We start from the raw sequence: 13550 nt of genomic DNA, 5'->3' as shown, positions 1-13550 counted from the left end.
AAAAAGAGGAAGGGAGAAAAGGGAAGGAAAGAGAAGGGGAAGGAGGGAAAGAGGGACTTCGTTTTATAGATTTTTTGAGGAATAATAGGTGTACCAAGGCACCCAATAGATGAATACACAATATAAATACATGTATATTATAAACATAACAGCATATATACCCTTCTGTAGTACTCAATTACCGAAGATTATATCACAACAACTTCAAAGGAGAGATCAAGAAACTAACTCATGGACCAATCCATCCCGCTGTCTGTTTTTATAAATAAAGCTTTATTGGAACACACCCATTCATTTCTGTATTAACTATGGCTACTTTTGCCCTACATAGGCAGAGTTGAGTAGTTACAATAGATATTGTATGGTCTATAAAACCTAAAATATTTACTTTCTGGCCTTTTTCAGGGCTGATGCCTCCTCTGCGGCATGCCCTATAAATCAGAATCATAGAGGCCTTTAGACCAAGTGACCCACACTAGCAGTCTTTACTCCTGCAAGGGTGTGACACACACAGGGGCTCCATCATGGGAAGGCCCAGACTGCCTCCTGATTTTGGGATCTCTGCCTGCAGGTACCAGGTTCCCTTCATGAAGAAGTGTGTGTATATGGTTTCCTGACAACTACCTCACAGTTCTAATCAGCCCTCTTTTCTGGATAGACATCATTGTCTATTTTCTCACATAGTTACCTTGCAGAAAGAAGTGGCAAAAAGCATGGCTACATGGAGTTCAGAAATGGCCCTATCCACCAGGCTAATTAGAGTCAGGGGAGTGGATCCAAGGACTTCTGGAGGAGCACTGGGCTGAGAACCAGAGGAGCTGCACTGACTCTGACCCACACCCACCAACTCCAGAGAGGACCAGCTCTCACTTTCCTCAAAGGAAAGCACTGGTAGAAAAGAGATGGGGGATGAAAAGAGCTAGAGCCAGTGCCTCACGAGGCGAGTTGCCTTCAAGTCTGGCTGTGAGCTGAATAGAATCTGAAGCCCCATGTGCCGGGACACACTTGCTGAGTTCCAAAGTACAATGGATGTCCCAGGCTTTATACATCAGCCCCTATTTCACATATCTGTATTCCTTTCACTGAAGTGATTTGCTAATATGCCACTTGGTGGGATTGTGTTATTGCTTTGTAAGATTTTTCAGATGAGAAAGCCCACAAATCAGAGAAAATCTTGTCAGACCTTGTGCTGAAAGTTCTGGTTCATGAAGTTTCATCACCAGATCTAGAAACCAAAATAGGACCTGCATCCAGGAAAACGATGAAGTGAATAAAGTTTGATTTCCAAACCCTTTCTCCCTCTTTCTCTTTTCCCATGGCACAGCTTTCCTTACCATCAGACCCCAGAGCTTCCAGCATCATCATGGGCTCACTGGCATGGGTGTTTGAGTTCAGTCCTGGGGTTGAACTTGATGTTGAACTTTGGGGTGCTGATATTAACTTCAATCTACTAATAGAAGGATGTTTTATTCCATGGAGAAAGTGGTGGAAGAAACTGAGGGGCAGAGAGGACCGCACCACCATGAGAAACCACGACATGCAGTCGGTATTCATTCTATCGACAGCTGGGAAGGTTTTGAGAAGCCTTGCTCAAGGCAGACTACTGTGAAACTGGAAACTTTGACTAGTAATGGGAGGCAAATTCCTTCTTTATTCTTCAGTTTAGTGTTAGAGTGATCCAAGAAACTTTTTTTCCAGACTCTCCGTTTCCACCTCTATGTGCTGGTTACCACTGAGGAATGAGAAAGACTGTAGTGGGAGATGCTCACTCTGTTCTTTCATCTCCAAAGCAGCACCACGTGACAACCAAGATGGGGATCTGGATGTGCCCCAGAACACTGGGTCCATTTCTCTCCAGCACCTGTGTCTCCTGCTTGCAACTCCATGATCTAAAGTAGTTTAAGAGAAAGTGACCCAGGGATGGGACTGTCCCCACAATGATTACATCCATCAGAAAAGACTTGCGATGGAAAAAAACTGCTGGCCCAGCTTCCACTCTTGGGCTTCCTCCACTGTGCTGGCCAGAGATTTTGGCCAGCGTTCATGGTTGCAGAAAGCCAGCTCACTGTATGTCAACCGTACAATCTCTGGAACCCACAGGTCCTCTGTCCCAGCCAGACACATTTGATACTCCCAGCCATTCTCAAGGTCTAGCCCCTCCCAAGCCAACACTCCAGGCTGGCTGTCCTACAGTTCACACTGCAAGCCTAGAATTTTTGTCCTTTTGGCACTGCTAAGGGGAGAGGTGTTGACAGGAAGCCGGAGCAGATGGGAATGGGATTCCATTACTTTGTAAATATCTGAATGGCATTTCTTTTTAATGTGATATGAGAGTTTGAGCACGTTTAAAAATTTCCCTACCCTAATCATAAAGCCTGTTTTTATTAAAGGCGCACACACCTCGCTGGTAACTGGCAAGGTTTTGGCTCGGAGGTTGGTTTCTGCGTGAGAATTCCATCCTGGGCGCTGTTTTAGGTCTGTTGGTAACTGGCTTAGCACTTGCCAGTTTCCCTCCCTGGGTAATGACAGAGACACTAACACAATAGCAAAGCTGTTAATCCCAAACATGTTACTAAAAAGGCAAGCTGCCTTGCTAGAGGTTGAGAGAGGTTGGGGAGACATATGTGGAAATGCTAATATGCGAGCTCACACTCTCATACCCATGGATTTGCAGATAATGAGGAATGTCCTGCTTTTCTCAAAATATCACTGTACTTAATCAACTCAGAGCCTGCTCACTGATCACATGCCATCAACTGATGTTTGGCATTCGGGAGGTGGTATTTGGAAGGTAAAGAGCAAATGTGGATGAGTTCACTCCATGAAAGGCACCCAAAAGATTCTTGTGGGACTCAACTTTCCTCATTTTGGGCATGTTTCTCTGTATATCTATTGATCTTTTGAACACATGGTAGATTCTGTAGCTATTTACTCATGAAAAGAAAATCAATAAGTGTGTGAATAAAAACAAACCTTTCTCAATCTGGGCTTTAGTAGAAAAAAAAAGAAAGAAAGAAAGAAAGAAAGAAAGAAAGAAAGAAAGAAAGAAAGAAAGAAAGAAAGAAAGAAAGAAAGAAAGAAAAAGAAAAAGACTGGCTATTGTATAATTTGGTCCAAATGTAGTTTTGGAAGCATGAAGTGGCCAAGTTCAAGTCTGAGAAGGTGGAAGAAAGGAGAGAAGTCATGGAAACAGATTCTATCCTTTTCCCATAGAACAGGTGCAAACAGCTGTGGGGGAACTATTCAAACTTCAACTTTGATTTGAAAATAAAACTTGTACTGTGGACAACTGATTTAATCTTTGCATAGCTTCAGTCCTAACTCAGAATATCCTTGTCCTGGGTATGCTTGAAATTTGGTAGAACTCACCCTATGATAGGTTTGGTGATGGCAGAGGTGTAATCGCCGACCTAAGTGATACATCTTGCTTCACATATTGTTCTGGAAAGCCATAGTAATTCCTCAACTTAGCCATAAGTCAGAAAACTTTGGGAGCTTTAACATAATATCATGGCCTGTGTTTACCTCTGTGGACTTGGTTTCAATTAGTTTAGTGCAGGCTCCTGAGAACTACAGTTTCCAAAGCTTTTCAGGTGATTCTGGTGCTGAACCACATTTGAGAAAATTTCTGTTTTCCAGACTTTGGTATTTCACAGATGGGTTAAGTTATTTTTTAAAAGGACATTGACTTAGAGTTGTCAACAGTTTACTTTGCCAAGTAAGGAAAAGGGAACTATCTGCTATCACCACTGTTTCATAAAGAAAAGAGCAGATTAACACCAAGGAAAAATTTGGAAGGACAGACCTTTAAACACACTCAACGTTCTAAAAAACTCACTATGTTGCCACGTCTGTGTTCATAGCAGCATTATTCACAAAAGGTGCCAAAAGATGAAAGTAACCCAAGTATCCACTGACAAATGAATGGATAAATAAAACATGGTATATACATGTAGTGGAATATTATTCAGCTTTTAAAGGAAGGAAATTCTGACATATGCTACTACATAGTCGGACCTTGAGGACATTATACTAAGTGAAATAAGCCAGTCACAAGAGGACGAATATTATTTTATTCTATGTACATGAGATTCCTAGAGTAGCCAAATTCATAGAGACAGAACAGAGTGTGGGAGTTGTGGAGGGTGGGGAGTTATTATTTAATGGGTATGAAGTTTCAATTGGGGAAGATGAAAAAGTTCTGGAGATGGATGGTGGTGATGGTTGCACAACAATATGAATGTACTTAATGCTATGGAACTGTGCAGTTAAAAATGATTAAAATGGTCCATTTTATGTTACATATATTTTACTCCAATTGAAAAAAATCATAAAGTTGTCTTTGTTTTCCTCATTTTGTTAGGTAAATCATCATTCCAGAGCCACTGCCAGAGGAAGTAGTCTCCTATGGCTTAGAGAGAGCACCAGGGCCTGTGAGTGCAGTCACCAAGGGGCCCCTTGTAGTCATGACAAAAGACTTGCCCCCAGACAGGCTGCAGCAACCTAACCCAGGCTGGGTGATGCAGCGACATTACCCCATTATAAAGCACATTAGCCACACCCCTGGAGAAACTAAATAATCCCCTCAAACAGGGACTTGCCCGAGGCCAGAGGTCAACTTGTCCTTGAAAGTGCTTGATATGTTTTATGGGCAGAGATGCCTAGAGGATGATGCACCCAAGAAAGCTTTCAAGAAACCAGAGATTTGGCCCTAAAATTGGTCTGAGTAGGCAACAACAGTGGGTGACACCTCCTTTTTTCTTCACAAAGCAATAGAGCAGCACAGAAAAGGATTGCATAGAGGTTAAAAGCAAAGCAATTTGATACCCACAGGAAGCCATTCATAGCTGAGATGTTCTCTGAGACAGAGTTAATTGGTGGTGAAATGATAGGATTTCACAAAAACCAATATTGTTGTTTATTATGGTAGTTGTTTCTTATTAATATGTATGTGTGTGATGTACATATATATGTACATATATACACATATGCAATGGAGGTTTATGATGACTGGTTAGCAAGTTTTTCAAATTCAGATTAATCTGTTATTAGTGATGCAGACCCTAATAGCCTACAAGGTGGGCCATGTAGCTGGAATTTGTAATCATGGAATTTTCGTACTGCATTAAGAATCTCTGTGGGTGATAAGAGAGCACTGAAATAGCTAGCATTGCATTGATGTTTCTCACTCTCTACATTTGTTTAATTCCTTTGCCAGAGACACATACTTAACTTGTCTTGGTAGATTTTTGTAATGTGTCTTTCAAATGGAAAAACTATATTAAAGCATTCCAATTTTATCAAGTAGCAAAAACACCCAGGCTGTTGGCCAGAATGTGCATGTTTGTTACTGCATTCCATACCCAGATATCTCAGGGCTGGAGAATAATAACAATTTTCTAAAATGTTATTAGATCCATAATTCTGGCAGCAGGTTAATTCACTTAGCCATTTCCATTAAAGCAATAATTATTGGCACATAATCTTAGGAATCATCACGCATAGTGGTAATCAATTCCAGGTGAAATAAAAGGCGAAGTCTCTACTGTGTGTCATGCTCTGTAATGTCTTACCTTTGTCGAGCACTTAGAATCGTGAAAAGTCATCTTCATTATTGCATTTGGTTCTGACGGAACCCTGTGAAGAGGAAAAGCAGGTTAACATACAAGGAAACTGAGGCTCGGCAAGATTAAATGATTTGTTCAAGACCTGGAAGTTAGTAAGTGATGTAGTCAGAAATGAAAGCCAGGTTTCCTCAAGCCTATTCCAGGCTTCTCTGTGCTGCCCCACATTACCCCTCCCCATTGTCACCACTCATTGTTGGTGTTTCTCTGAAATTACTCTTTATTATTCCTCTGAGTAATTCCTTGTGCCAATATGTGTGGGGGGTTTTTTTCCCCTGGAATGCTCTGCAATCTCACTAAGCAACATGCCATGTGATTCAGTTCATTTTCATAAGCTCCACTAACTTGGCTATACCATTCAGTCCTGCTGCTTTCCCCTTTACCAGTGATAGCTGTGCATGCCTGTTTCTTTCAGGGGGATAAATAAAAGCGGAAGCTTCATCTCTGCCCCAGTGTAGGCAGTGTGACATGATGTGCAGGGAAGCCTACAAGTTGAGAAACCTGAGTTCTAGACTTGGTTCTGCCACCGACTAGACATGAAATGTTGGACAAGGCATCACACCACCACAGGATGAGTTTCCTACAAAATAGAAATTGCAATGCCTTTCCTGAGCTTCTCAGAAGCCTGAGGTTAACAACAAATATGTGAAGAATTTGAAAATAATTAAACTCCTTAGTAACCTAAGTATTGCCAAGTCTTTTTAGAATTCCTACTAACATTAAATGTGGGAGGTGGGTAAGGCATTTCCCAATGACTGTCCTGTGTCAAAGATATTTTGATTATATTACTGTGTGTCTGTGGGGAGGCGAGTATAGATGGGAATAAAGGAGGAAATAGGATATTACCTTTCATTTCAGGGATCTAATGCCCTTGGAATACATACTTAGTTTCAATTCTCTAAGGAATGCTAGTTACCCAGTTTTATAAATTCTGGGCACCAGAGTAAAACAGAATTTCTCCATTTCTGGTGTGTGCAGAAAAAACAGAAATACCTGGATTGATAGTTTAACATGGGCCTTGGTGAAGATAAAAATAAAATAATCTGAGAATAATTAAATAATAGAGATAAGAACAATACATAAATATTTATATTGAGTGAACTGATTCCAATCTCCATTTCCTGCTCATTAAGGAAGCAGTACTAACCTTTAATGACTATGACTGGAGGAATCATCCTTTAGCCTTTTCGCCATGTCCCAGATCTTATTGCTTCAAACCGTTAGCATTTAGATGGCTGGGTTTGTTTGTTTGTTACTACAAGTCTCTTTATCACAGAAATAATAGTCTATCTGAATTTTCCACTTTTTAAGAACTAAAACTTTACCAATTTACACCTATGAAAAGTACCACCTCCTTCCAACATGCCCTGCAAATAATGACAGCTTGACTATCTATACTAATGAAAGGGTAATATGCTAATTAGACTGGGAGACCTTCCGGATGTACTTCTGCACAAAGCAATGGTGGCAGGGCCGAGGTAGAGGCAGTTAGAGGCCAAGAGGGGAGGGCAGTTGTGGGTGATCAGGCCAGGATGGGACGGCAGTTGTGGGTGATCAGGCTGGTGGGGGGCGGGCCATTGGGGGTAAGCAGACCAGCAGGGGGGCCAGTTGGGGGTGAGCAGGCCAGCAGGGGAGGCAGCTGGGGGCGAGCACACTGGCATGGGAGGCAGTTGGGGTGATCAGGCTGGCGGGGGGCAGGGGGCATTTGGGGGCGAGCAGGCCGGCAGCAGGGGGCAGTTGAGGGTGAGCAGGCCGGCAGACAGAGTGGTTAGGGGCAATCAGGCAGGCAGGCAGGCTAGTGAGCGGTTAGGAGCCAGCAGTCCCGGATTGCGAGAGGGATGTCCGACTGCCGGTTTAGGCCTGATCTCTGTAAACCGGCAGTAGAATATCCTTCGAGGGGTCCCAGATTGGAGAGGGTGCAGGCCAGGCTGAGGGACACCCCACCATGCACAAATTTCGTGCACTGGGCCTCTAGTTTATTAATAAAAATGGTTACATGTTACTTTAGCCCTAGCTTTTCAAATCTTCCTTCTTTCTACTTTATTCTGTGTCTTCTCTGCTACATGGTATTGGGAGGAACATTTTAAGTCTCTTTTCATGGAAAGAATTATTTGCTGCTTAAAAGTACCAGCTGCAAAAGATTCCGCACTTCATTGTGCCCTATCACCTCCTGTGTTACACAGTAAACTCCCTTCTGGCACTCCTCACTCAGAAGTAGTGCAGGGATGTAGCGATTTCATCACCTCATGTTCACTACTGTGAAGTTTCTGCTATTTCTCTCAGGGTAGATCTGAACCACAAGAAGAGAGCCCTTTAATGGCCTGGGGTTTCCTTGGGTTGAGATTCATGTAAAATATGGGCCAAGATTTTTTCTCTCTAATCTCCTTCCTTCTCTTCATAACATAGTTGGAAAGAACATTCTCTCTGCCCCAGATCTCCAAACTGATGCTATTTGTCTCTACTATTTGGATTAAGAACAGGTGAATTATCTGCAACTTACTGCCCTTGTCTTCGTGAAGGTCTGTAGATAACAGAAGCACTGCATTTTCCCTACCCATCAGACCACAACAAAAGAGTCGTTCAATAACACATCCTTTCTGGGCACTTCCAAACAAAGGATTCTCTCAGGAAGAAAAAAAACCCTAAACAATGCCTCACTCAAAAAATTTAAGATTGTATTATTTGACCTCTGGGTCTGATACCAAGATTGTGTAACTCTAGGAAAGGCAGCCATGAGCAATCTGCCACAAATTTGTTTTTAAGAACAGAATGATCTACAATGTGATGGGCAGGTCCACACTGCACTGGCTGTGACCTTCCTCCAGTTGGCTCATAGCTACTCTCTTAGGTTGTAAGGACCAAAATAAAAAAATCTCTGACATTTCTGTGATGTCCTACCTTAACATCCTAGCATCCTCAGAAGCAGATGACAGAGGCTCAGAAGAACAGAAAACAACCTAAAATGGGCAAAAATAAGATTGTAAGTAAGAGATGATCTGGGCCCTCAATGAGCTGTTCTGCAGCTACACAGAAAGGTGAACACAATGACTTGTCATCACTGCTCTGGAGCCTGGGTCTCTAGGATTGTGAGACTGTGACTAGGGCTGTGCTAGAAGGACTTAAAAATGGACCCAATATCTACTCCAGATCAGGTCATTTCTTGGAGTTTCAGAACTTTCCAGTGTAATCAAAATGTCCTAAGAGGTTCAAGTGATTTTCAGACTAGGTTTAAGAGGCCCAGAACATGAACTGACTCTTTTTTTCAGAAAAGTGTCCATGGAATGTTCCTCTTGAGGGAAAGAGGTCAACGCTCCAGATACCCTATGATAGAGCAACCAGATACCTTATTTTTCCATGGATGCCTGTGGTTCACACTTGTTGCCCTCACTCAATAATGCTTGCTCTTTAATTATAAAAAATGTCCCAGTTTGGTAGAAGAATTATATGGTCACCTTAGCTATGTGATACTTGGATTTTACTCTCCAAAAGGAACGGGTTCATTGATCTTGTACATAGTTTGTCAGGCAAATTGTGCTTGTGTATGAGGATCCATATGTGAAACCCTCTGTTAAGCAGCACTGATACAGTTTTAAAAGAGAGAGGATTCTTGACCAGCCGATTGAACCAAAATAGATGAAGCCCAAGGGAATGTATGCCAAATGTTTCTGAGACAAAATTTTCTCCTCACCTTTCTCTTCCCTTTACAACATGAACATGGAGCCAGAGAATTCTGATAAAAGAGGTCGCTGGAGAGCCATTCATTACCTATTATCTGTAGACCAAGAACAATATAGCGGTGGGCAAATGTAGGCTTACAGTTGCTCGTATGGAAAATAATAAAATATTTAATAAATAATAATACAAGAATAACACAAGAATAAACTGTTTCGAGTACTCACAATTGTAAGACTACTTTTGCCCACCCTTGCATAAAACTTTAAAAGTAAATGGGAAGGAATGAGAACACTGCAGATGTGTAGAACAATGAATTCCATTGCTTGAATGCCCAAATCCAATAAATGTTGCTCTCGTGGTATTTCAAGCCAAATTAATGAAAGAAATACCTTTTGGTGCCATGTATAATCTCCTATCCCTCACCCCAGAACTCCCATGGATGCAAATACATAAGGTCTTGTAACAGGACTTTTCTCTTCCTTCAATTGTGTTCATGTCTAAAGATGACTGACATTAACTGAGAGTTTCTTATCTCTCAATATACTTTGAGTTGATACATCATAAATTTTTATCACTGGACACAATTCTCCATTTTTGACACAAAAATTTGAAAAATTATTTTGCTTTTCATCTAGTTGTTTTACAATGATAGAGTTGTAACCTTTACTTCATTCAGATGTCCCACACCACCCCCGAGTTCAGACTACATGGCAAAGAGAGTGAGAGAAACAAGCAGAAGAAAGGAGGTTGGCTCACAAAGCACCTTACATTTCTGGCCTCAGGTTTAGAGAACAATGACTCGAAATTCTGGGTCATAATTCACCAATCAGGCTACATATGCAAATGAGAACATCCTGACTTGTCCAAAAGAGTTCCGTAAATAATATTATTCATCTCCTAGAAGCAAGCCATATTTTTACTGGACTTTTTACTTCAGACCTGCATTACTAATGAGAATATATATATTTAAAACTCTGTTATTTATTCCCTCTGCTTAATATTTCAATCAAACATACATTTGCTGTATTAATCACAGAACATGATGGTTTTAAAACCTCAGAAATCATTTTAATTGAATACCTCATGTCTGTTTAATCTAAAGTTAATAAAACCTCTTTTTTAAAACATCATTGTATCCAATTTTAATTTCTTGCTGTAGGACATTCACCCCTCTTTTCCTGAATCATTTTTTTCTAGAGTCAGTCATTTAAAAACCTCTTATTTTATTTTGAAATCAAAATTAGATTTTTTTGTTACTAATACTAACCTGATATTTACTTAATATCAGTGCAATAACCAATAAAATATGACACCAAAATTTTTTTTTAAATTCTTGTCTGATTCGATTTAAACTACCAATCCAATTGAGGGTTTTGTGTTTTTTTTGTTGTTTTTTTTTTACTATTTAATTGAAGACCACAATTAACCTGGGTTAGCGGTAGGAAGAGAAAAACCAACAGTCCAGTTCAAGAGGGAGCAGAAAGCAGAAGCAGTAAACATTTTTTAGCTGTAAACTTGCCTATAAATAGGCCAGAAAGCTCTAAATAATATGCAAATGAACACAGGACTTTAAATATTCTTCTCCGACAATAAGCAGCTGTTTGACTCTAAGCAAGTCCACGTGATCTCTTCAGGTTTTGGTGACCTAATACACAAATTAAGGGAATTTTTGGACTTTTCATTCAACCAGTATTTTCTGAGCACTCACAATGTGTCAGCAACTGTGAGAGGCCCTAGGAATTCAACGATGAGCAAAAAATAGGCACAGCCTGTTTATTGTTCTACATGGAGCAACCCTTTGAAGGGAAATATGGTTAACTATGAAATAATCACACAAGCAATTGTAAAACTGCAACTGATACATGTGCTGCTACACAAAGGGACATGTGGTGTGAGAGTCTAATGGAGGGGAGGGGTGAGTTGGTAGGAAGAGTTGTTGAGGAGAGATCTAAAAGTTCTGCTAGGTGAAGTGGAGGAGGAGAAAACAATAGCAAAATGGAAATAGTATGTGCAAAGGTGAGTGGTGGGAGGAAACAAGATAAATACAAGGGACTAAACACAGGCCAGTGCGGCTGGAGCCCAGAGAGCAAAGCTGAGTAGGATGGATATGAGGCTGGAAAGGTCAAGTAGGAGGGAGACCTTCACATGTTATACAACTTTGGCGCCACTGTAAGGTCACTGAGGGATTTTAAACAAAAGATGACCTGATCTGAATTAAAAAGTTCTGTGCCACACAAATTCCCCTTCAAAAAAGAAGAATCTGCTGAGAGTCCTGCCAGAAGACAACCCTCAGTTATCAAATCCCTTTGGGAACTGCCTGAACTGCAGAGCCATGGTGGCCATGGTTATGCCCCTCTCCAGGGCTCACACCCTGATCAGTGCAGGGGTGTAAAGGCCCAGGGTGCTTCTGCCACCTTGGGACAGCTCTGAAGGCTCATTCCATCTTCAAAAGTCCCCACAGTGTTGGCTGAAACTTCAGTTGAAACTTCAGTTGAAACTTGCAGCTCAACTACTCCCTCTACCTAAGCTTACTTCCCTTCCTCTCCACAAGAAACACTGTCTAATTAGCTGCTTGAATTCTAATCTCCATTGTGAGTCCTTTCCTTAGAAACCCAACCTGTGACAGTCTGGAAATCATATGGAGAATGATCTGGAGAGTGGTTGGTAATAGAGTTGGGTCTAAGATGATGGAGAGAGACATAGGGAGAGTGGGCATATTTAGAAGACATTTAGGAAATTAAAAAAAAATAATGGGAGTTGGTGATGAAGTGGATAGAGGGAAGAGTGATGGAGGAGAGTTATGAGGGGAAGAACAAAAATTTCCTCTCTTGGTGCTTGTAGAGCTGAGATATTCAAGAATTCCGAAGAAGGAAGGGCATTGTCTGTAGAATCTAGATCATTGGAATATGTGTCTAGATTGCAAAGGAAGTCTATTTGTAGATGAAATTATTTAGGGAAAAGGATCAGACTGTGAAGGGAAAAGGGTCTAAGTCTGGATCTAGCAGAATTCCCACACCCCCATGAGCTCTAGAAGCAGATTTCATACCCTTTTAGAAGTAACCACCTCTTTGAGAATGAGTATATTAGGGCCTACTCCCCAGAAAAAAATCATTTTTTTTTCATATGCAGTTTGTGCACTATTTCTGGTGGTCCCACACCGCTAAGGTTATCCCTAAACCCCTTAGTGATCCACAGTCTCTAGTTCATAAACTCATACTCTAGAAAAAGTCTCTGCTTTTGTAATCCTATCATGTCTACAGCATTCTTTTTACAAACTGTGTTTTAATGTTTTAAGGCTCTAGCTGATAACCATTTTGATAGTCCAACAAGGGTTTTTAAGAAGCACCACATACCTGAAATATCTGAACTCCCAAGCAGAAGTGCTGTTTACATTTATCAACAGTTATATTCAGGGCCGCCCTGGCTCAGAGGAAGGTACTGGGTTTATGCAACAGAATAGGAATTGGAAAACTTATTCTGCAAAGGGCCAGATAGTAATCATGTTAGGCTCTGTGAGACACATATGATCTCTGTCATATATAATCTTTCTTTAGAAGACCTCTTTCAAAATGTAAAAACCACTCTTAGCTCATGAGGCATAAATAGTCAGACTGTTGGCCACCACTCTTGTTTGCTGATTCCCACCAGAGAAGATAATCATCTCTGCAGTCAAACCAATTAGAACATTTCTCCTTTCCCTGAGCATCCTAGCATTTGACCTTGGGGATAGATAATCATTAACCTTTGAAGCCTCTGTTTTCACATCTGTAAAATATATAATAATATCTGCCTTTTTGGGTCGTTGTGAAGCCTAGAAATAGTCAATACCCATCCATGTACCTGGCATAAGGAAGTTGCCCCATAAATGTATGTAGTGTGAGACCCTGAAAATGTCTCACAGGCTGCCATTCTTTGCTTTTGTGATTTCACCTAGTTGCTTCAGCCATTGCTAACTTACCTCATCCAACACGTTGCTGCTTTTGCCCCTCAAAAGTTACATGTCCCAAACCATTAGTTTCACACTTGCTCTAGTATTTACTGTATGAAAGTTACACCCATGAAGGCAAAATACTTCTCTCCAGTCTACACCACATAGAAATCAGTTATTTTCTGTGGAGAGTGGCTACAGCATTTGGACAGGTTCAAGCCTCAGACTGATGAGAGGGCACTGTCCTCTTGTGACAAAGCCACATACAAGTCCCAGCTTGGAGGGCAAAGCCCTCCCAGCACAATTATAGCCAAAGGCTATGG

The sequence above is a fragment of the Cnephaeus nilssonii genome (genome assembly GCF_951640355.1).
Source record: "Cnephaeus nilssonii genome assembly, chromosome: 15".
Classification (NCBI taxonomy): Eukaryota; Metazoa; Chordata; class Mammalia; order Chiroptera; family Vespertilionidae; genus Cnephaeus; species Cnephaeus nilssonii.
Note: the sequence above shows the minus strand (reverse complement) of the source record.